Genomic DNA, 25,576 nt, shown 5'->3' with positions numbered 1-25,576 from the left:
CTATATATCTGATCCTCAGTTCTTTCAGAGCTGGTGGGAGGAGATTGCTTTTCTGCTGTGCTCTGTAATAGATTATACCCCTCCTTTATAACACTTTAGTCTTTCATAATGCATTATGCCAGTAAAGGGTGTAAAATTTGTGTACTGTTATTTTAAACAATGATGTGACCACTGAGGTTACAGAAAAGGCAGCAGCGCCATGATGTTAGGAAGTGATACAGAGCAGTTTTGTTAGGGAGTTGCTCCCGACTTCTTGTGTATAATAGGTTGAGGACAGTTGCCTCGTGGGCTGCAGAATGGCTGTGCAGTAACAGACTACATCGTTCACCAGAAAAGCTGATCTGGATTTAGTTAGAGCAGCCAAAGCCTTCAGTACCTCACTGCTGACACTGAGTCTGCTTCATTCACCTTCAATAGGAAAGGTAAGGAGTATAAAGCTGGATGCTCGAATACAGTGATTTGTTAACCGGAAGAGATTATTGCTTTATCTACTTTGAATAGAGACGCTTCAGTTCATGCATTGTAAAAGACTCTCTAATAACCGTTGTAAAAATCCATTCTGGTAGTCATTAAAAGGGGTTTTCCCACTTCTAGTTGTATTGCTGCAGGAAGCAGACAGCGCCAAACATTGTGCAGTGGTCTGGGCTAGTATTGCAGGCTATTAATGTGAATGGGAGCTGTTCCTGTAGTAACAATCTGGGCCACTGCACAATGTATGGTGCTGTCAGCTTCCTGCCGCAAAACTACCAGAAGTGGGATTTCCGATTATCCTATACATTGGTGGAAGTTGAGGGACGAGGTATAAAAAAAAACAAAAAAACTAATACTCACCTCCACGCTGCCACACTGCGGCTGCACCACCTGCTCTGGTCTTCTATTTACATTGGCTGCAGCGGTTATGGGGACTGTTTACCCACATGATTGCTGCAGCTAATAGAAGGCTTGACAGGGACATCATCAGTGACATCACGTGAACCTACCTGGGGTTTCTACATTAGAAGCCCGCGTGACAGGTTACAGGACATCACCAAGCCTTCTGATCTGATTCACCTGTCAGATGCCATGGGGCGATGGTCTAGCGCCAAAGTAAGTATATTCCTTCTATATAGTTTTGAGCACAGGGGGCCCAAAATTATATAAAAGAAATGACTCAGAAAATCCCTTGAGAAGGTTAATACATAATCAATTATCCCCATTTATCATTGTATCTACAGGGTGCAACGTCTTTTTTGTGTTTGCATATTTTATATGTATACAAATTAAGTATATATAAACAAATATATGTATATGGTTATACAACATACACTGTTACCATATATATATATATATATATATATATATATATATATATATATATATATATATATATATATATATATATATATTACACACACAGTAAAACCTCTACTAGCATTGACATCTACTAAGGCCGATTTTGAGCAAGGCCATTTTTTTTTGCCAAAATTTTGTCTCTAGTAACATTAGTTGCCTCTAATATCACCAGCGTGTGCTGAACCCACGTGACCTCCTGCTCGGCGTCTCCTCCTCCTCCTGCTGCTAGTATAACCCACCCATCTCCATCATCAGCAATGGGTAATACACTAGTACAGTACTGTACAATTTTACTCCAATGTTGCAATTGCACAGATAATGTCACCTGCAGTCCAATATAACACCACAGAGAACACAGTGATAACGCTGAGGACACATGATGTACTGTAGTACAGTAGATGTTACCCGCAGTCCTATGTAATACCACAGAGAACACAGTGATAACACGGAGGACAGATAATAATGCCACCTGTAGTCCCATGTAACAGCCAGAGAACACAGCGATAACGCTGAGGACAGATAATGATGTCACCTGCAGTCCAATATAACACCACAGAGAACACAGTGATAATGCTGAGGACATATGATGTACTGTAGTACAGCAGATGTCACCCACAGTCCTATATAACAGCACAGAGAACACAGTGATAACACTAAATACAGATAATGATGCCACCTGTAGTCCCATGTAACAGCCAGAGAACACAGCGATAATGCTGAGGACAGATGATGTACTGTATTACAGCAGATGTCACCCGCAGTCCTATGTAACAGCACAGAGAACACAGTGATAACACGGAGGACAGATAATGTAATAGATGTGACCTGTGGTCCTACGTAACACCACAGATAACACACAGTAACACGTTCAATAACCTGTTAAATGTTCATTTATTCTTTACAGTAGTCTTTTATATTCATTTATAATATTATGTTTGGCATTAAAGACCATATTTCTTCTCCATGAAATGTGGTTTGGTGTGTTTTTTAGAATGTCTAGAACAAATTAATTGGATTTACATTGATTCCTATTGAAATAATTACCCCGAGTAGCAACGGTTTCAGGTAAAGTCGATTGCCTTCGGACGGATTTACTATATATATTTTTATATATGTCACAAAGGTACAATTGATTGATACAATCAGAAGGAGCCCATTTTGTTCTGGATTTACTACAGGCTACCCCTTTGTATGAAAGCAATATTGTTTCAATTAAAATTAAACCACTTAGCCAAAACAAAGCAAATAGATGGAGTGCCAGAAACATACAGCGGAATGATTCTGGCACTGAAAGATTTCAGCCATTTACAAATGGTTAGAGAAACTTCCTGTATGTGTCCATAATGCCAGAATAGCTAAACCTGCCCTAAACTGGAGCATTTCATCAAAACTTTATAACGAAACTTAGAGCAAGAAGTTCAGAATAACCCCTCACTATTCTGCATGATCAAAGCCCTGAGCAAAAGTATACATTGGAGAGCCCTGAGTGATACTTTGTAGCGTGTGGTTACAAACCTCATGTTGTTACAACTTCTTCATTGTTACAATTACACAAAGGCAAACAAGAGCACCCCAAAGTACCCGATTAATGAAACCATACAAAACCCTGATTGTACAGAGGATAATAAAATACACTTTATTTTTACTGAAACCACATTTTGTAGACAGCTTATTCCCTTGCGTCCGCCCCCAGAATCAGACTGGAATTTTTCTCTCTCTCCACCCCTTGGCTCTTGTTCCCCCCTCCATCACTTATATCCTGTATGTGCTTTTGGAGTTTTCTTTGTTTAAATTACAGGGCTGCAATAGGAGACTTTTGCTGGCTAAGCAGGGCAAGGACACATGTTAAGCATTATCCCCATCAAGAGAATGCTGAAATAAAAATAGCCATTGGTCTCTGATCTTGTAGATGTGCGTAAGGGGAAGGAATTAAAAATGGGAATTTAGAGCGTGAAGAGTATGAGAACATATAACCTTCCTCTCCTTAGGGGTGATAAAACGAAGGTTTTCATGGAGCAACTTGGTTACAACAAGGAAATTAATGCAAATACGGCGGTCTGATGACAAAGGTCACACATGCTGCGGTACTACAAAATCCATCTGTCTAGGCTCACTTTTGAATCGTTTCTTCTCCCAAATAAATATAAAAAAGTTGACAAATTACTTTAGACGTTTGGAGTCCGTTAGACCAATTAAGGAACCGGTCTGATTTTTTTTTTTCAGTCGACTAACAATAAGAACTTCATAGAGGACTGAAAAAAAGTCACTAGCATCAAACTTCTAGAAAGTTAGCTACTTGGCTTATGATCGTTTTTTAGTGCTGCTTTATGTAATAATAATAATAATAAACTTTATTTGTATAGCGCCAACATATTCCGCAGCGCTTACATAGACAGGGGATACAGAAAGACAAAAGTACAAACATTACAGAACCACAGTTACATAGTAATCAATTGATGGAAACAATAGGGGTGCGGGTCCTGCTCCAACGAGCTTACATACTACAAGTAATGGGGTGATACAGAAGGTAAAGGGGCTGGAGATGTGCACAGTATGGTGAGGTGGAGAGTGAGCGATGCTATACACATAGACAATGGTCAGACATTTAGCCGTGTGACGGCAGAAACAGTATGACTGCAGGAGCGGTTTATGATGGCTAGCAGGGATTGCAGTCAGTAGGTCAGGGAGCATGTTATCAGGCGGAGTACAAAGGGGTTTGTTTAGGGAATTCGGTATGCCTCCCTGAAGAGGTGCGTTTTTAGAGCACGCCTGAAGTTCTGTGAGTCCCGGATTGCTCGGGTAGCCTTTGGTAGTGCGTTCCAGAGGACCGGTGCTGCTCTGGAGAAGTCTTGGAGGCGGGAATGAGAAGTTCGAATTAAAGGGGCGCTCAGTCTGGTTTCGTTAGTAGAGCGGAGAGCCCGGGCTGGTTGATGGATTGAGATGAGGAAGGCGATGTAGGGGGGCGCTGCACTGTGGAGGGCTTTGTGGATGAAGGTGGCGAGTTTAAATTGAATTCTGTATTTAACGGGCAGCCAGCAATTTATAACCACATTTTTAAAAAGTACATATACAATCTAGAAAGCTAAAAGATACTTATGTTTTCTGTTATCTGAAACTTTTTGTGACCAAACAATTTAAACTAGATAGAACAAAGGCAGCATATTGTGTGAGCTATGATCTGAGTTTGGGATACTAATACCACAGTCAGGGTGGGACACTCAACAATAGTATGGGCACATTAAAGGGGTTGTCCCGCGGCAGCAAGTGGGGTTATGCACTTCTGTATGGCCATATTATTACACTTTGTAATATACATCGTGCATTAAATATGAGCAATACAGAAGTTATTCACTTACCTGCTCCGTTGCTGGCGTCCCCATCTCCATGGCTCCGTCTAATTTCGGGGTCTTCTTGCTTTTTTAGACGCGCTTGCGCAGAAGGGTCTTCTCCCTTCTGGACGGTACAGGCACGAGCGGTGTTCTGGCTCCACCCCCTTCTACGCGTCATCGTGTAGCTCCGCCCCATCACGTGTGCCGATTTCAGCCAATCAGGAGGCTGGAATCGGCAATGGAACGCACAGAGCCCATGGTGCACCATGGGAGAAGACCCGCGGTGCACCATGGGAGAAAACCGCAGTGCATCCTTGGGAAAAGAACCGGCGGCCATCTTGGGAGAAGAATTTTATAAGTTCATCTTTCATCACATCGGTGAGTAGCAAGCGGTTTAAAAACCGCTTTAAAATGCTATTTTATGCCAGGGGGGTGACAGGGGTAATGGGGTAATGTAAAGTTTTGATGTTTGCCGCGAGACAACCCCTTTAATGCATCCATACTCTTTTATGCAGGCCCTACTTTCCAATGAAGATTATTATGTTTGTAAGTTTGTGAAAGTCTGCGTCTTCTTTAACATGTTTTTCCATAAATGTCTATTTTTTGAATTGTTTTGTAATATATATGACATTTTTACTATGTATAGTCCTTTAGCCGCATTTGCTTACTGGGTGATATAACCTATGCTTAACCATTTTCCTTGTAGATGTGGATATTGCCATCACTTGCATGCATATGCGGATGTATTTTTATTTGTGGTACAGGTGTTGGTTCTTGCTGGTTAGCCTCTATTTCATTGGCAACATGGTGGCTGGGAAATCATGGCCCTTAGCACCATGCTGCAGGAGGCCGGATCATTAGGGCAGAACAAGTGTTAATGCAAAGGGTATAGTTGGATTTGTCAAAGCATTCAGAGGTAGAATCAGGGAGTACAAATGTGTTGGGCTTGGCACAAAAGTGTCTTTAAATGTGTCTCTGTGGTTGTTGTGAGACCCCTACTGTGGAGTCCTGTAAAGTGAGATGCAATTCCTGAGAGAGTCTTCGGAATAGGCAGGTTGAGTCGCCTCACCATCAGCCTGAAGGGGCTGACTGATGGACTGCATTCTAAAGGACATTCGCTACAGTAGAGGAGCCTCCTTGCAAGATTGATGAAGTTGAGCGGAATTTTCCCTGTAACATTCTGCATGGCAAGCCACCATCGCATAGAGTGATAGCAGAGAGCGAGGAAGCTAAACCACCAAGTTGGGGAGGAGTCTGGTCAAGAGAGACTACTATGCAAAATATACCGCTACAAGTGATGAGAGAGAGGGAGCAGCCGCCCAGGTCCAACCGCCTGTGTATATTGTAAGACTGAACCGAAAGACTGTTGTTTTGTTTGAACTTCTCTTTCCTTGATTAAAGGCAAGTAATGGTGACTACTCTTAACTGATAATTCTAGAGTTCCCTGCAGCATTTGACACTGTAGATCCCCAACCCCTCCTCAGTACGCTCCTCTCTATTAACTTGAAAGACAATGTTCTCTCTTGCTTTTGTTTCTACCTCTCTGACTACTCGTTCATTTGCTGGTTCTACTTCTTCTTCTCTTCCCCGTTGTGTTGGGGTTCCTCAGGGTTCAGTCCTTGGTCCTCTCTTCTTTCTCATCTACACAGCCCATATTGGCCAAACGTTCAAGGTGAAAAAACTGGTAGTAAGGCGCAACCGGATAACAAAAGATGTGCAAGTACATAGTGATATTAGCCTAGAAGAAATAAAAGTCCGTGGCAGCACAGAGATGTAATAAAATAAGTAAAAATACTTTTAGTCCTCCATCAAAAACATGGCTGCAACGGTTCGACCTATGATGTTATCAGGTCTTTGTCAATAACTGGACTAAACTAGATCTTTACAGCCAGTATATAGGATCTGTTATACTGGATAGGTCCTCTCAATCTTGGAGAGCTGGTATGCCATAATAGTTCCCAACAGCTCTCACTAGACTGAGTGCAACCTGTCTGTTAGTCACGCCAGGGGAATTCCTATAAAATACAAATTCTCACTTGAACGTATTTCACGCATTAGACTATATTTGTGCGAGCTGGCGGTGACAATAATGTCATATATTTGAAAAATTCCATTCGAAAAGGCTCATTTCACTTCTGATGATCCGCCCAATCTGTGGTGAAACGCATTGAAGTTTTACAAATTGAGCATTAAAAAATTATTATAGGTTAAACATGAGCGAGCATACTCGATAAGGCAAACTACTCGAGCGAGTAGTGCCTTATTCGAGTACCTGCCAGCTCGTCTCTAAAGATTCGTGTGCCAGCAGGGGGCGGGGAGCGGCGGGGGAGAGCGTGGAGGAACGGAGGGGAGATCTCTCTCTCCCTCTCTTTTCCCCCCGCTCCCCCCTGCTCACCGCCGCAACTCACCTCTCACCTCCTCCGGCAGCCGAATCTTTAGAGACGAGCTGGCAGGTACTTGAATAAGGCACTACTCGCTCGAGTAGTTTGCCTTATCGAGTACGCTCGCTCATCTCTATTATAGGTGCAATCAACTGGCATCCTATACCCAGTAGAATTGTATTTAGGCATCCTCTACTGCGAGCCTTATGGATGGATTTGCCTTAAGCCATTTTAGTTATTACAGTCTCTCGTTCTGGCGGATACCCAGAGCTGAAATTCCACATACACACTGGGTATGCTTGGGCTGCTGTGAAGGGCCCACATACTGACACATATTCATCTGTTCGTATGTTCATCTGACAGACATCCCCTATTTGGGGTGATTACCTTTGTCACCTAGTCTATATATGGCTTACTTTCTATCTTTTTGTCTTTTGGGTGTGCCCTATGTGTGCTACGTTTTGTAAGCTAATCAAATAAAATGTAATGCTTCTAGTCTATTCTGTGAAGGGCCATTATTCTAAACTAGACTACTGCCTCTGTGATTCCCCCAATATTATATGTAATATCTGATTTTGTCTGTTCATATTCTCTCTGATTTGTAAAGTGATGTGAAATCGGTTAGCGATATATAAAAATATTATTATTATTACTATTAAATACAAGTGAGACTTTAAAGGGGTTTTTTTTGCCTTAATGATATAAGTTATATATCATGATATAGGATATAAGTTTACAATTTGATGATTCACCTGTTGATGTAAAGAAGGAGTCTGGAGTAACTATATATTAACCTTACTCTGCATATAAACAAATCTGCTTAGAAATGTTAGTAATTAGAAATAGGATATATAGTATGTAATAAAATGTGTTATGTAGTAAATGCCTCCATGAGTGAGGGTTTACAGAGTCCTGAATTAGGAGCAATGGTAACCAGTATTAAAGAAAAGCTGTCACTAACTTTTGCCACCATGAAACAAATTCTAAGCATATCTTTAGTCCTCATCATAGAGCTACCAAGGCCCCCAAATCTTCGATTTCATGCGATGCCCATGGTATACTAATTAAGTGTAAACTGTCCGATGGATGGTTCACATGCCGGGACTAATCCGGCTCTTTCCTTTTGTCTCCCCTTAGACTGACATAGTTTAAAAACCATCTACCGTAAATAGAAAGCTAGTGAAAAATGTTAATAATTGAGTTGCACCTGGAGAAGCCCGTCTGATTTTTAATACTTTTGAAAGTATTTCAAGATCCCATAAAGGCGGCGCTCATTCACTTGGTGTAAGATCATTGATAAATTTGCCCTCAGAACTTATAAAACAAAGTTTCACCTCTTAAAGTATTTATGAATGTTCATTACCCCAAATGCCACAGATACACTTCTATGCTCACAGCCAAAGGAGCTGCTAAAGTCTGCAGGATTCCAGATCTCCATTCCATTTGCTCCTTCTAATTTTAAGTCTCTTTTGGGAATAAGAGCGTACAATGCCAAAGAATACAGCAATGCGTCATTTCACTCAATTTCAAGAAACCACCAGAGGATTGAATGAGGCCTTTTCTACGGGCCACACAAAATGAAATCCATGATCCAGACTTACTACTTTATTACATTCACTAAATCACTCAACCTTCTGACAGCTCCCACAAAAGGAAAACGTGCGGTGGAATTGTGTTTCAAATTCGACCACTTACTCCAGACCAACAAAGAAGTGGGAAGGAGAAAGCAGAATCGTATCTTAAGTTTCAAGCAACACTTGCAGTGTCGGTGAAAGTTTACAGAAGTGTAAGCAGATTTCCTTATTTCAATTTATCTGAAACTTTAATTCATAACACTTAATAGCCAACAACTTAATATAAGTTGATTTCTCTCTTTTATGTATTGTGGTGATGCCTGTCTACAGCGATTCAATCATTTCAGATCTTAGCTGTGAATTAGGAAGGACATTTTATAGTATTCTGTATGCAGCAGCCATCAACTTCTAGAGTGACAAGATGAAACCCATATGTAGTTGTTAGAAAATCATGGCTGCTTTCTTGCAAACACGGCGCCACCAATGTCCATACAGTTGTGTGTGGAATTGCAGCTCAACTCCATTGAAGTGAATGGGAGTTGAGCTATAATACCAGACAACCCATAGGCAAGGGTGGTGGTGTATTTGGAGGCAAGCTACCATGTTTTTCTAACTTTGGACAATCCCTTTTAGAAATACCAATACTTTTTTGAATTCAGCTCTACAATATCAATATTAAAGATATTCCGTATGAAGAGTACCTTGATGATGGGGAATCTGCCTTGTTATATATATAGGCAGTGCTGTCTAACAGCATTAGGGGCTCCCGGGCAAAGCAGTGTACTGGAGCCCCTACGACAACTACTCACAGGAATAAATATATAAATTGTCGGGACGAGTCGAGAAATGAGTGAGGATGAGTGAGTTAGTAACTGGTGACTTCGACCGTAGAACCGGAAGTCTAAGTCTCTAGGATCCACCGTAGATGTCTCTTTGTTCATAGTGCCAGGCTACTTTACACTAGGAAGTACAGAGACGATGTACTACACTTCACAAGATGATCCACACATCCATTCGGTGGGAAATCTCTCTTTTTATTATAGAAATTATGGGTAACTTCCAAAAGGAATTATGGGTAATTTGAAAGTGAAACAGTAAGTGACAAAATTAAAGTCTTCACACATGGCATAGACAGATTGGAGCCACGCTCATATCCTGCCACACAACAGTATCACATATAATTGCACAGAAATGTTAACATACATAGATTAATATGGGACCCCTATGTTTGTGGGCCCCCCGAGCAAGTGCCCATCGGGCTCGTGTGTTAAGATGGCACTGTATATAGGTGGCCTTCTGCTCCAAGAATTCCTTTCGGGGACATTTTAAATGCCCAAAGCTCATTGTGAAAATCAGTTTGCAGATAAACCCTGTACTGAAGCACTGTCATTACCCTTCCAGAGTGGCAATCGGAGTGCCTTTACTAATAGTATCAGTGCTCAACCAATGATGATGCCAGAACACCCCCATAAATACTGCGCCTACAAACAGTGATAGAATTCAGTAGCATAAGAAATGAAAATTGTGCTGTGATTGGTTGCTATGGGCAACAAAGACAGATTTTCTTTTAAACAGTTTCATTAGAGTGTGGTGCTGGGCTACTTTTCCATGGCCAACCCTGTAGATGCTATAGGGATGATGAGTGAGTGTCAGGCATACTTGAAGTAGCCCATTCACATGATCCGGGGTGCGTGGTGCGTGCGTTCCACCTCCCACATGTCCTATCTTTGTGAGCACCACAGAGGTTAGATGTGAGTTAGATGTGAGTTTGTTAGATGCGCGAATTTAGCGCATCTAACAATTCTTCATGTGAACACTTCCATAGGAACCCATTGGTTCCTATAGAAGCATGTCCTGTGCACGCCTCTAATGCGCATGGACAGCGCTTCTCTGAATGAGGCCTCAGACGGTATTCGTAAATAAGCCCTCATGTACCTGCAAAGTTACTCAACTTTTATGTAGTTTACAGTAAATCTAGATGTAATGTCTAAGAGTGAACCTACGCATTAAGGAAATTAGTGTAAGATGTTTCTAGTCAGCTTCAAGATATGCTAAACAAACTGAAGCCACAAGAAAGCACTGAAGGGCCTGGCTCATAATGGAAAACTGACTGGTCGATGACTGTAGCTCATCACTGACTAACAAATCCGCATAGTCCAACATTATATATACAGTACTGCTCCAGGGAAAGGGATTAAAAAGATGTTCCAGACTGGGGAAATCTCTGAATTATGCCCATCACTTACTGATGGAAAGTCTGATATCTTACTTAAAGAGTAGTAGATATTTGGCACATAATTCCAGCAGATGTGGTTGGAGGATCAATAGTAAGTGAACCTAAGCATGCCTGGGATAAACAAATAGGAAGATGGAACAATGCCTCTTTGACTTGCAGGAATGTTGCCTTCTATATCAGACCTTTTAATAGGCCTCGTAACATGACTGGGAATATAAGCCAAAGCCAGCTTCTTCTCCAGAAGAAAACACATAACTATCTACAGACAGACTGTTTTGTAGTTCTGCCCCGAATTAGTATGTAGTAGGTGGCTGGCTGGGTTTAGAAGGGGCAATGATAAGGGTTGGGAGGGGTAACATTTCTTCTTAGGGAGATCACATAGTAGGTGTAAGGAGACTTATATGGCCATGCATGCTCCTCTGGGAAAAATATGCAAATAGGTAGATGGAACAATGCCTTTACAGCACCACCTATGAGAAGGCAGCATCTATCCTAAAAGGAAAATACAAAGAAAATAATATCATGGCAGTCTAGATGGACCATGTAGGCTTTTTTCTGCCATCAATCATCTATACCTCTATTTTCATGTAAATTTCTAGATTGATCCAATGTTTCAAAAGTGGTGGTTGTGAACTTCTAAATCTGCTTGGTTAGGTGATTATTCAGAGTGCCACTTTGTATTTGGAGCAGATATTGAATATAAAAAAAGCCTACAGGCCTCTCTCTGTTTGTCTGTCTTTCTCTCTGTCTCTCACTCTCTTTCTCTGTTTTTCTCCCGCTCTGTCTGCGTCTCTATGGCTGTCTCTCTGTCTCTTTCTCTATCGCTCTCTGTCTCTATTGTCTCTCTCTCTGTCTCTCTATCGCTCTCTCTGTCTCTATCGCTCTCTCTCTGTTTCTCTATCGCTCTCTGTCTCTATTGCTCTTTCTCTGTCTCTCTATCGCTCTCTCTGTCTCTATCGCTCTCTCTGTCTCTATCGCTCTCTGTCTCTATTGCTCTCTCTCTCTGTCTCTCTATCGCTCTCGGTTGGGCAGTGAAAGCAGCAGCTTAGCAGTGTATGCTGTGTTGCTTAGCACACCCATAAACTTAAAATTGTAACTTTCAACCTGCCTGACACGTTCCAGAATTCTTGGTGCAGAAGGCCACCTATATACAGTGCCACCTTAACACACGGGCCTGATGGACACTCGCCCGGCGTCCCACAAACATAGGGGGCCCATACTAATCTATGTATGTTAACGTTTCAGTGCAATCATATATGATAATGTTGTGTGGCGGGATATGAACTTGGCTCCAATCTGCCTATGCCGTGTGTGAAGACTTTAATTTTGTCACTTTCTGTTTCACTTTCCAATTACCCATAATTCCTTTTACAAATTATCCAGAATTTCTATAATAAAAAGAGAGATGTTTATGTGTCTTGTATTGCTGACACCTTGTCATTCCTCCTCCTGACATGGTGGATGCAATAGCTTTATGTGCCCTAGGCTTTTAAAAAATCCCAATAAGGGTTATAAGTTTTAGTTATTAGTGTCTATTCTGTGAAGGCCAAAAAGAATGGACTTCTAGCGAAGCTGCATACAATGGTACACGCTCAGAGCGAAGGAATTGTAACTAATCCAGTGGTCATATGATGAGTATACATCAGAGAATGTGTTCTTCAGCATACATTTGGGCTGTCAGACCCACGTGGCATACATTTACACGTTTAATATATCTTGTCTTGTTATTACATCCTCCTCACATTATTTGATTCTTCATGCTCTCAGGATCACTTTTCCTGCCAAGCGTACTGTTAAAGGTAGCTGCAGGCTGTGCCAACTCATTTTCAGAAACCTAACACGCAAACATTTTTTTTTTATGGATGCAGGATGCTTAAAAGGATGTCTCTTTGTAACCAGTTTTTCTATTGCTTCATATGTATGAAAATAAAAAAAAAGATGAAACAACTTTGCTAATAATCTTAATAAAAATTTGTGTTTTTTGACTACTATTTCTATACATATTTGTGTCTACACAGGGGTGCCTCTAGCCTTTGTGCTGCCTAAGGCGAATGCAATAGGGTGCCCCCTACCCGCACCCACTCAAAAAAAAAAAAAAAAAGAGTATAGTGGCCAGTGTCAGAATTATCAGGAGGACGTGCTTTCAGGGGTGGGACTCCAATTTTTAATAACTCATTCCCTACCTGGGTGATTGAATTGTGCGTGTGAAATATTTGCGATGTGGCACCCTGCAGCAAGTTATCCCTAAACTAATAATTCAATAGGCGGGGGGGGGGGGGGGGGGGCGCACTGTCACTGGTCTGGGGGGAGTGGGGGGCTGCGCTGTCACTGGTCTGGGGGGAGGGGGGATGTGGGTGTCAGCACATGTCGCTGGTCTGGGAAGGGGGAGGGTGCCGCGCTGTCACTGGTCTGGGGGGAAGGTGCGGGTGTCGGTACATGTCACTAGTCTGGGAAGGGGGAGGGTGCCGGGCTGTCGCTGGTCTTGGGGGGGGGTTGCGGGTTCTGTCACTGGGGTCCTGGGTGGGGAGGCGGGGGCAGGCTGTCGCTGGTCCTGCGGGTGGGGTGCCAGGAGGGGGGTTCTGTCACATAGACTTGTCGCCGGGGGTGCTGTCACATAGACTTGTTGTTGTCAGGTGCTGTCACATAGACTTGTCGCCTTTGGGTGCTGTCACATAGACTTCTTGCCAGGGTTGGGGGTGCTGTCACATAGATTTGTCGCTGTGGAGTGTGCTGTCACATAGACTTGTCGCTGTGGAGTGATGTCACATAGACTTCTTGCCGGGGTATGGGTGCTGTCACATAGAATGGTCGCTGTGGGGTATGTTGTCACATAGACTTGTCGCTGTGGGGTGTGCTGTCACATAGACTTGTCACTGTTGAGTGCTGTCATATAGACTTCTTGCTGGGGGTGGGGGTGCTGTCACATAGACTTGTCGCTGTGGGGTGTGCTGTCACAGACTTTTCACTCTGGAGTGTGCTGTCACATAGACTTGTCACTGTTGAGTGCTGTCACATAGACTTGTTGCTGGGGTGGGGGTGCTGTCACATAGACTTGTTGCTGTGGAGTGTGTTGTCACATAGCCTTGTCACTGTTGAGTGCTGTCACATAGACTTCTTGCCAAGGTGGTGGTGCTGTCACAGACTTGTCGCTGTGGGGTGTGCTGTCACATAGACTTGTCACTGTCGGGTGCTGTCACATAGTCTTGTCACTGTTTGGTACTGTCACATAGACTTCTTGCTATGGGTGGGGATGCTGTCACATAGACTTGTCGCCGGGGGAAGAGTGGGGGGGGGGGTGTTGTCACAGTAATTTGTCGCGTGGGATGGGAGGGGGGCTGTGACAGTAATTTGTCGCGCTACAGGGCATTAATATGAAACAAAAATCAGTTTGGGCGGCAGGACAACCCCTTTAACTTCATATTTAGCCACTGATCCGAGGCAGCAACACGACCCACTGGGAATCAAGCCTGAATAGCAGCAACAGCTGTTCTTTAAATTGCTGCCCCCATTTAGGAAAGGGCGCCACCGGAGGCAGAGTGCTCAACTCGCCTCATAGACGAGGCACCCCTGTGTCTATGTATTTACTGGCTACAAGAAAGCCCTGTATAGTTTGATCCTGCAGTTATAGTCCCTTCCAATATGGGAGTAGAAAGTAGGGCACAGATGGAAGGGAGTATGACTGCAGTTTTAGATTACAGGGTTCAGTTGTTAGAGACACATAGATTTGCATAGGAACGGTAGACAAAACGGTTAGATATTTAGTATTATAAAGACTATTAGCAAAGTTGCTTTATTTTTTTACTTTAGATTCATTGAAGAAATGGTTGGTTGCAAAATATATGAATTGTGCAGGTAGGTTTTCCTTTATGCTTGTGCTAATACATGTATTGCAGTAACAAAATTGTACCCAGCTAGCAAGTTCTGTGTCATAGATTTTGCATGTTCTAAAAATGATTTTTTTTTTCTTTAAAAATAAAGTCCTGCTTATTTTGGCATTTGGAGAGTAGATAATAACATTTTGTGCAAACACAGTGGAAATACAGTAAAATGACTAACGCTGTTATTTGGCTTTTGTAGAGCAAAGGAGGAAACAAAACTGAAGATTAATAGAGCTCTCTAGAAAACTCCATCCTACATCGATCACCCTGGATGGAGGGGGGGGGGGGGGGGGTAATAGTGAAGGCAGCAGTCCACATAGCGGGGATACAGCCAGGTCTGCTCCTGTGGGGACATCCGCTGCCAAGCTTCTCCAATGTAAGGGACATGTAGTGGCATGGTGATAGGATGCACTGGAAGAGACCACGTGACTCAGGGGTCTATGCTCCAAACAACTGAACGATTATTCAAAAGTCTGAACTTTTGAAAAATGATGAAGCAACCCCTGAACCATTGGATGTAGATAGCCTAAGTGGCTGAACAAAATAATGAAAAGGATCTCGGAAGTGGTGCCAGTCTAGAAAATGCGCCACTTCCTGTAAGATCATGATTACAGTAAACTGGAGAAGTAAAAGCAAAATCTGGTAGTTGCGCAAGCTTCCAATTCATACAATTTCAGACAGATTGCGTAAGCCTGCCATCTCTTCTATTAAATTTGGCCCAGCAACAAAGACGCGTTTTAGGGCAAAAACCCCTTCCCCAGATTGGCGTGAGGGCACACTGTTTTCCCGGAGGGCGAGATCTTCAACAGTGTTCCCGTGTGAGAGAAATCCTAGACTGATTAAGCTGAGAAAGGGTTTTTGCCCCGAAACATGCCTTTGTTGCTGGGCTGAAATTATTAAAAAGGAGTTGGACTTACTCAATCTGTCGGACTTGGAAGCTTGCGCCATTATCAGATTTTGATTTTACTTCTCCAATTTACTTTAGCTCCAACTGGTGCGATGCAGATGGGTACGCACCTGGTGATCACTTGCAGCTGAAATTTCCGAGGTCCCCTGAACCTCAGAGTATCCAAACCGACAAGGCATCTGCGTTTCTTTGTGTGCTTCTGAAGATGGGACATAACCGAAACTTACAGGGTGCCCACAGCGTTACTTAGCAGCGCTGCTGTCTACACCTCCCACTCGCTACTTCCTCCAACCTGGCAAAGCCCGCAAACTCTCCTATATACCCTAAAGCCACCTCTGACAATGTTAGCATAGTCACCTTGGCGTTACCCACCTGCTCCTAGCTGCGCCCTCAAAGGGGCCATTGTCCAAAATACAGACTCATAAGAGAATACATATACAGATATGTATGAACAGTTCTAAATAGAAAACAAGGGCTACTGGCACAGAAGCCGCGACACCCCACTTACAATAGCAAATATCATATACTTGTATACAGGCATTCAATAAAAACCTGGATGTAATAGCACGACATGCTGCATTGTTGCTTCCAGGAAAATGCCAAAAAGCATAGTGGAAGCTGGACGGACCCTATTATAGTCAATGGGATCCGCCCGGCGCTATTTGGTTTGTAGAAGGGATCCGTTTACTGGAGAGTCTCCGTTTTTCTGTTCCTATGATCGAATAGGATGACATGTTAACCTGAACGCAGATATGTAATGTAAAGTAAGAGCCCTGTGTGGCACAAGGTGCTAAGGCAGCAGAAATGCAGTCCCTAAGCGCTTGCTCACGACCTGAAGGTTGTGAGTTCAATCCCCATGTGGTTCAGGTAGCCGGCTCAAGGTTAACTCAGCCTCCCATCCTTCTGAGGTCAGTAAAATGAGTACCTAGCTTATGAAGGCAATAGCAAATCACCCTGCAAAAATGGTCTGTTTGGACCAGTAGACTTTACCTTATGTAACCTAATGTAGTGGTGTGTAATTAAAATAAGTCATGTTGTATGTGTAATAGTGCCACATTGCCCACATAATACCAGATTACCATAATGCAAGGTATTGCAATGGGAACACCTCTCCGACCATAGAGCATTTTCTTAGTAGTTCAGCTGTGGGATAATTTTACCCAATGACTACCCAATAGATATTCATGCTCAGATGGCATGTTTATTACTATAGGGAAAGAGGCATAAATCACTGTCAGGGCAGTCTGACTATATCTAGCTCACGGGAATAACGTATGCAGTAAGCAGAAATCCACCATGTCCCATGCTTGTTTTCTCCGACATCAGGTGATAGACATTAAACATAAGGTTATATACCTAATATGTGTGATAATTACCTAACGGCCAAAAAAGCTTTTAGGAAAAGAAACAAACTGCAAATACTTTTCTCTTAATGAAGGAGTTCGATGCCAAAAACTTTTATGATGCCTTAATTGGACATTTCTCAAAGTCACAACAGAAGGGAGTCAAACAATATAAGCAATAAGTGGGTCCACTGCTTTTAGTGGAGAAGTACCTTTTCGGTGAAATAAATGAGAGGTACAGAAAAGTTCAACTTAAAGCCGCGGTAAGTCCCCATACGATTTGTGGCAATGGAAAATGACAATGCTTTGTGGAATATGGAGAATGGGAAGCCTTGTTTTTCACATTGATGAGGATCCCAACTGGTGAACCCTGCATGATGCGACTTTTGTGACAGGTTAAGAAGACGAAACAGAGAGTATAAGGAACGAGGTCCAAATATGTGGAACTGTATTTCAAAAAATTAGGTTTTAGGTTATTTTTCAAATTTGTGAAGGAGTCTTCAGGACATGTTTTAGCAATATTAAAGGGGTTGGTTACTTTCTGATGACATTTCAGAAATGCCATAATTTGATGTAGAATGCCATACAAAATGCTATAACCCCTATTTCTTTACCTCAGCATTCATGCTTATATCCCCCTCCCACTACCTGTGATAACCAATGTGTAAAAACTGCATTCGACAAGTCCATGTTCATAGCTCCCAAGATGGCAGCGGTCACATGACTGCCTCCCTAGCTCCGTCTTCTTCTGTGCAGGGTGAATCTCCTGCATTTGTGCATGTGTTGAAGACTTTCAGACTTTCAGTAGCTGCACAGAGGAGGATGCAGACAGGAAGGTGGTTTTGTAGTTGAATCATGTAATTGTCGCAATTTCGGGAGCAAAGGGGCTTCAGCATGGGTAAAGAAAATGATGTTTTCATGTTTCATATGTTATTACACATCAGGTTATGGCATTTATGAATTTTCAGCAGAAACGAGCCAACCTCTTAAAGGGGTTGTCCCGCGCCGAAACGGGTTTTTTTTTTCAATAGCCCCCCCGTTTGGCGCGAGACAAACCCGATGCAGGGATAAAAAAAAAAAAAACGGGTAGTACTTACCCGAATCCCCGCGCTCCGGTGACTTCCTTCTTACCTTGTGAAGATGGCCTCCGGGATCTTCACCCTCGGTGGACCGCAGGTCTTCTGTGCGGTCCATTGCCGATTACAGCCTCCTGATTGGCTGGAATCGGCACACATGACGGGGCGGAGCTATGAGGAGCCGCTCTCTGGCACGAACGGCCCCATTCAGAAGGGAGAAGACCGGACAGCGCAAGCGCGTCTAATCGGGCGATTAGACGCTGAAGATTAGACGCTGAAGATTAGACGGCACCATGGAGACGGGGACGCCAGCAATGGAACAGGTAAGTGAATAACTTCTGTATGGCTCATAATTAATGCACAATGTACATTACAAAGTGCATTAATATGGCCATACAGAAGTGTATAACCCCACTTTGTTTCGCGGGACAACCCCTTTAAAATATGGAGTTTTAGTGAAGTGTTGACCAATCACAATGACTGTTGCAGAGAAATGAAAGGAGTTTCACCAAGATTATGGAGTGGCACCCCAAATCAGGACTCCACTCTACAATTTGAAAGGAAAAGCTGCTCTGTAAGTTCTGATGGACTTTCAATGACCATCTTGTAATACTACATTTTCCCTGTAGCAGCATCCTCATCTGGCTGGCCATGGTTTCGTCTGGCAAAATCAGCTGTTTTTGGGAGTGGAACTCCTTGTGATCAGCTTTTTCCCCCGATGCAGCATTCAGAAAAGGGTTGTCTCTTATAACAAGGGTCCCCAACTCCAGTCCTCAGGGACCACCAAAAAGGTCAGGTTTTCAGTATATCCTATGGTAAGAACACCTGTGGCAATGTCTGAGGCACTGACAATAATTATATCACCTGTGCAATACTGAGGAAATCCTGAAAACATGACCTGTTGGCGGTCCCTGGGGACTGGAGTTGGGAAACACTGTCTTATAAGACAGCCCTTTAATAGGAGGTCACATGAAAGACCAATCAAAGGTCAGTTTGAAGACGAAGCTGCTAAATTATGTGTTGTAAAAATTGGAAAGGCCTAAAGAATACACAGGATGATCCCAGTGTGAGTTATATGACGGCAATAACCTTCGCATAGTACAGAATATATTTATTCCATCATTCTTATGTTATTGGGGAAAACCATAGATAAGGTGCAAGTGGTTACAGATACATTTTATTTCCATTTGTAGTACCTTCAGAAAAACAAGAAAAAAGGAGAGTATGGTACTGCTCTAGAGTAATATAATCAGTACTAATGGTATCAAGCCCCTTCTACACTGAACAATATTGCTTCAGATTCTCACTTGATAGCGGGATTCTGAAAAATCATCAATCAGTGTCAGCGTATACACTGGCAGAGACTGAACGAAAAATGATCGGCCCGTGTAAACAACCATCCATGAGCAACTGCCTGTGTACTGTCAATGGAGGCAGACAGTTGGAGTAATACACTCCGCCTCCATTCACTGAGCGATCCTCACTGCTGTGTGAAAGCAGAAAAACGATTATCGCTGGGATGACTGCCGGGCAATGAAGCACCCTTAGGCTTGGTTCACACAGGGCGGATTTGCCGCGGAAATTCCATCTGGAATTTTGCCGCGGCAAATCTGCTAAGTGCGCGGGTCTTAAAGCAGTGCTGTCCCGCCGAAAACCTCGCGTTTTTTTGCTGCGGCCAAACCGCGAGATTTCGGCCGGGATTCCGGCGTGTGAGAACCCAGCCTTACACAGGTCACAGACAACAATGCCCACCTGTTTGAGTTGTGCATTTATACGTGCACAATTCAAATACTTAGCATGTGGAGAGATCTTTCAAGGTGACTACTGAAATTGACAGTGGACATAGACCTGGTGGTGTGTGCAAAAGATGTATAACAAAGCCCCCAAAAAAATTTTTTACTGCCATATGTGTAGCGAAAAAATGTGTAATCGACCTACAAGGAGCTCTGAAGAACTGGATTCATTATTCATATAACGTGCTAAGTATTTCAACCTTCTTCATCGGGTCTCTTTCACCGCCCTACACATGCTTTCTGTTCTGCCAAAGATCTATAATGAACATCCTCCATAATCCTAACCTACCTCTTCTGTCTCCAAGACTTTTTCCAAGCTACATCAGTTTGCTTGAATGCGTTACCCCAACAATGTGGTTAATCACCAACATGCACATTTTTAATTGTACACTGAAAGCACATCTTTTTAGGCAATTTTATCATATTCCCTAATCTAAAAAGTCTAATCTGAGGAAACCAAGTGAATAGCCCACAGATACTCAGAGATCAGTAGAAACTCTTCTTCTACTATTAATAAAACTGACACTTGTAACATGCTTAAAAAGAACAATATATATATATATGCCTTCTATATTCAGTAATTTGGGTAGCAAGAAGTCAAAAAGACATTGACATAAATTATACATCACTCAACATATAGCTAATTGAAATATCTTATGAACGTTAAAGGGGTATCATAGCTGAGATAGAAATAGGTGTCCTAATGCTGCGGCCACTGGTCAATGCAGAGGTAAGTCAGGGCAGGGTCACGGGACCCCCCATTGTGGAGATAGGTGAAGGTCCCAGAAGGGATCCATATGTATCAGACATTTATAACACTGTGGATATAAACAAAAAGAATAGGGTATTAGCTCACTACCACATGTAGACAATCCAGCCCCAAGAAGAGCGAGAAGAAACTGAGCCGCTCCTTGAGAAAGTTGTAAGTAGAGACACAACAGATCTCCAGCTTCAGACCCAGGACAGACTTGCAACCCCATGATGAACCAAACACATATAATGACAAATCAATATAAAATAATATAAGCAAAAACATCAAGGCACCTGAACTTTAATGGTCATCAAGTCAATACAGATAAATTAGATTGTCCCTAAAGACAGGGCTCTAGTACACAACTCCAAAATACAGGACACCCTTCCTACGAAGACCTTTTTTGTGCCAATGGCCTATCATGTGTGGCGCAGAGAGTTAAGGCAGCAGTACGCAGTCCTAAGCTCTCGCTCAGGACCTGGGGGTTGTAGGTTCAATCCCCGCATGGTTCAGGTAGCCGGCAAAAGGTTGACTCATCCTTCCAAGGTCGGTAAAAAAGGGGTACCCAGCTTGCTTGGGGGGTAAAAAAAATAAATTACCTGAAAGCGCTGCAGAATAAGTTGGCGTTATACAAATAACAAGTCCCCTCTCTTTCAATGCCCATTACATGTACAGAGGCTGTATTGCCCTGATGTTTCTCCAAAAAGTGCCTGGACACAGCACATAGGCTGTGTTTTAAAACATTCTCAAGCAAATCTGACCTTCATTTTACGGGTAGTGCATCCAAACCCACTCCATACAACCCTCACAATCACACAACATATATTTGAAGTTTTCAGAAAGGGAATGAGCTAGGGGCATAAAACTTTAAGGCGATTCAGCATAATCCCCCTGTAGTTCAACACACTTGTTACCTAATTTCTGAAATTTCTTTAACCCTTCCAAAAAGAACTTGGATATTTGGTCACTGAAAAACCACTCTCTTGTTGCCATCACCTGAAAATCATTCAAAAATTTGAATCACTTCAAATTTTCTTTAGGTAATAGTCTGACAGAAAAAAATCTGATGAGTAGGGTGGATGGTCTATGCACTGAATCTCCAAATCATTTTCCCCTTTCCAATCTTCTGCCTGACCTCTGAAGACATTATGATTTAGGGCTGTACAGCTCTGATGTTGGAAGACGTCCGTCTGGGTTCTCTTACTGTATATTGCCAGCCTCTCTGCTGTCGGAGCCTATCCAATGTGTCACCTCATACAGTACTGGCTTTAACCAGCATATAGTGCTGTTATATAACGGCGGGAAAAAAGTAAGCCCCCCTAGGAAAACCAGGACAGAAATTGGATTGGAAAGGGTTAAAAGATCTATTGTGTTTGCAGCCTTACGTGAAGGAGTGTTGTCCTGAAGAAGAAGCACACCTTTTTGCAGCTCTCCATGTCTTTTTTCTTTAAGTGAGGCTTTTAATTTGCTAAGCAAGTGACAGTAGCATTCCGCATTGATACCTTGGCCCTCTTGAAGATAGCCTGTTAATAAATACCCATGCTACTCCAAACAATGGTGGCTAAGACCTTTCCTGCTGACCTCTGTGTCTTGAATTTCTTTGGCCGTGGAGCTCTAGAGTGCCGTCACAGTGAGAACTGTTTGGTCTCAGGATCATAGTGGTGTAACCAAGATTCATCAACAATTACCAGTTGTTCCAAAAAATTTGCACTGGAGTCTTCAAAATGCTTCAAAATTACCTTGGACCTGCTCACTCGTGTGCACTTCTGGTCAGCGGTCAAACATTTTGGCACCTGCTTAGCTGAAGGTTTGTGCATATCCAGTTTTACATGAATTATACTCCGAACATGTTCCTTGGATATCTGCAGTATATAAGCCATTGCTTTCAGTGAGATTCACCTATCTTCCAAAACCATGTCATGAACACATCCAACAATGTCAGGTGTTGACACCGTAATGGGTCTCCCAGATCTTTCAGCATTTTGGGTGGAAGAAAATCGCATAGCTGACAGTTGGCACAACCATTTTTGCACATTGAGTATGACCGTTACTAGTCATCCAATGTTTTCATCAGGCACTCATGAATTTCCTTTGGTGTTTTATTCTGCATGAACAGGAACATCATGATGCCTGGCAGTTCAATGCTGGGGAATTCCACATTTTTCTCTGACGTGTCTTTTAGTGATGTGAAAAGAGTGAAAAATTAGTGTTGTTGTCCTGAAAAATGTCAATTAAGCCTATACAAGAACCCCGTTCACAGCAACAATGACACATTATTGCATACAATTCAGGAACAGGGTTGGGCTGAGGACATTTTAGCCTCTCCTCGTATATGCATAGCAGTCATGAAGGGGTTAAGGTCAATGAGGTGCTTTCACAACCTTTTCAAATTTCAGCAGGCCTTCTCGACACTCACTTTTTCACAGTGATGTGAGAATGAGATAATGGCCACAATAATGTTACGATACAGGATTAATGTACATTATATCATCATAGCACAGAGAAAATGCACACAAAAAGATCCCCCCGCACCTTTGACTTCACAGCATAGGAAAAAAACATATAATGATGTCACACGTTGCACACATGATGTCACAGTGCAAGAAATCTGCAGTAATGTGGCAATACATGAGTAATAAAAAAAAGTTATGCCACATAGAGGGGATAACGGGGCTACACTTAATTTTACACCCCCTAGTTATCATCAACTACACCTTATGTCTGAATAGAAATGGGCCCCCCTTAGTTGTTGGGCCTCATTGTAATTGCTATGCCTGGTAGTTAAGCCCTGGGGCTGACCGCTATTTATTTTACTGTGACTGTTCAGGAACAGTTCTTATAGTTCATGGTGATTTAAACTGAAATTCTAATAGTGAATACAGTAATTGTTTTCAAAAGCTACCAATAAAAGGTTAAAGAAACAATTTACATGCTTTATATACAGAATGGACGCAGAGCAAAGGAAACTAGCTACAAAAGCCACATGCAACTTTAACTACAGAGTATGTTCTCCGGGCCCCCAGGAATGATCAGCGTGATGGCAATGAAAAGAAAGCCAGATGTTTAATTTATAACATATTTGGTAGTAAAGGGGTTAGAAGGTTAATTCACAAAACTAACTGAGTGGGTTATAGGTAAGAGAAAAGAAGTATGGTGCCTACTATAGTGAGGGGTAAGGTTCAGCAGACTGCAAGAATAAAGGAAAAGGCTTTGAAGTTTTCTTTGAATTTCTTTCTAGCTCTTATGGAAAGAGTCAGGTTAACCTGCTATTCCTTAGTTTCAGGACAGAAGTCTTGGCTTTGGTACAGCCTAGGTCTGAGCAACGGCCACGATACATAATTAAAGCAATGACAGATAGATGGGGCCCACTACAAGGAACAATGCATGTATATCAATAGTATATCCGTATCAGATCAAATCTTCACATTCATGGTAGACAGAAAATATATCATTTTAATTAGTTACACTTAGAGATGAGCAAGCATACTCGCTAAGGGCAATTGCTCGAGTGAGCATTGCCCTTAGGGAGTACCTGCCCGCTCGAGAGAAAAGGTTCGGGTGCCGGCGCGGGGGAGCGGTGAGTTGCGGCAGTCAGCAGGGGGGAGCATGGGGGGAGAGAGGGAGAGAGAGATCTCCCCTCCGTTCCCCCCCGCTCTCTTCCGCAGCTCCCTGCCCGCCGCCGGCACCCGAACCTTTTCTCTCGAGCGGGCAGGTACTCGCTAAGGGCAATGCTCGCTCGAGCAATAGCCCTTAGCGAGTATGCTCGCTCATCACTAGTTACACTTAATCGAAAGTCAGAATGAAAAAAAGAACCACATTTATTACCAATTACTGCTGTATTTATATCCTGTGAGCAATAACCGTCATACGATTCTACAAAGATTAACAAACGGTAACTTTAATTATGCAATTTACAAGAAAGGTTAAAACCTACTGGTGACTAAATATGAATCAGACCCCAACAATCACTGAACGTCCAGAAATTCTGGGCTCGACTCACATACTGTAATCAGTGTGTCATTCCACAATGTGTGGTACACCGAAACATCCTTAAAGGAGTTGTCCCATTAGGGCTGCCATGTGCTCCGTTAGGGGATATGGAGGTCATAGACAGGACTTCTCCACGTGGGATGCCCTTAACGAGCCATAATGGAGACTTCTGTAATGTTTTGGCAGAATTCTGCCATTCTTGTATTCATCTGAATGACAATTCACAGTTTCTAATTTCCTAATGTTTGGTTGACCACAGCTGGAGTTGCTGAGAGCAGGACCTGGGATGAACAACTGATGATTGACCCAGAGACTGCAATCAAAAATAGGTGGTCTTTGATGGTACAAGCACTTTACGGCTTTGTTCACACACTGTAAACTACAGTGTTCCCCTGAAAATAAGACCCTGTCTTATAATATTTTTTTCCCCAAAAGAGGCGCTAGGACTTTTTTTTTGGGGGGGGGGGGGGGGGAATGTCTTATTATACTTACCTAACAGGCTCGGTACAGGTCACTCCCACTGCTCTCCAGAGTTCTCATGTGCTTCTTGCAGTCCTCGCCTGCTCATAGAAGATTGGGTCATCGATCGCTGAGCAGTGGTCGAAGAGGCAATCACAGCCATCGCGTTGTGGAGGCAGGATTTATGAATTGGTCGAGTTGCGGCATTGATTGGCCAATTCATAAATCCCGCCTCTACAACACGATCAATGCAGTGCTCGATGGACCAATCACAACTATTGTCACATTGGTGGCCGAGGACTACAAAAAGCGTGTCGGAACTATGGAGAGCAGCGGGAGGGACCTGGACCGAGTCTGCTACGTAATGTACTCTTTTTTTTAATGTAATGCAGCTAGGGCTTCTTTTTAGGGTAAAGCTTATATTTCATGCCTCCCTGAAAATCACGAAAAATCAGTGTAGGGCTTATTTTCAGGGAAGTTCTTTTTTTTATTTCTGAGGAAACAGGGTATGTTCAACTTACATACCA

At 42.7% G+C, this 25,576-nt stretch overlaps 1 protein-coding gene across 1 annotated transcript in view; it reads right to left on the bottom strand.

Moving 5' to 3' along the window:
• DNM3 (dynamin 3) overlaps positions 1-25,576 on the bottom strand; it is a 310,170-nt gene that overhangs the window by 97,215 nt on the left and 187,379 nt on the right. The window lies entirely within an intron of this gene.

Source organism: Eleutherodactylus coqui, chromosome 3 (genome assembly GCF_035609145.1).
Source record: "Eleutherodactylus coqui strain aEleCoq1 chromosome 3, aEleCoq1.hap1, whole genome shotgun sequence".
Taxonomy (NCBI): domain Eukaryota; kingdom Metazoa; phylum Chordata; class Amphibia; order Anura; family Eleutherodactylidae; genus Eleutherodactylus; species Eleutherodactylus coqui.
The sequence above is the reverse complement of the archived record's forward strand: the minus strand, read 5'-3'. Positions and strand labels throughout refer to the sequence as shown.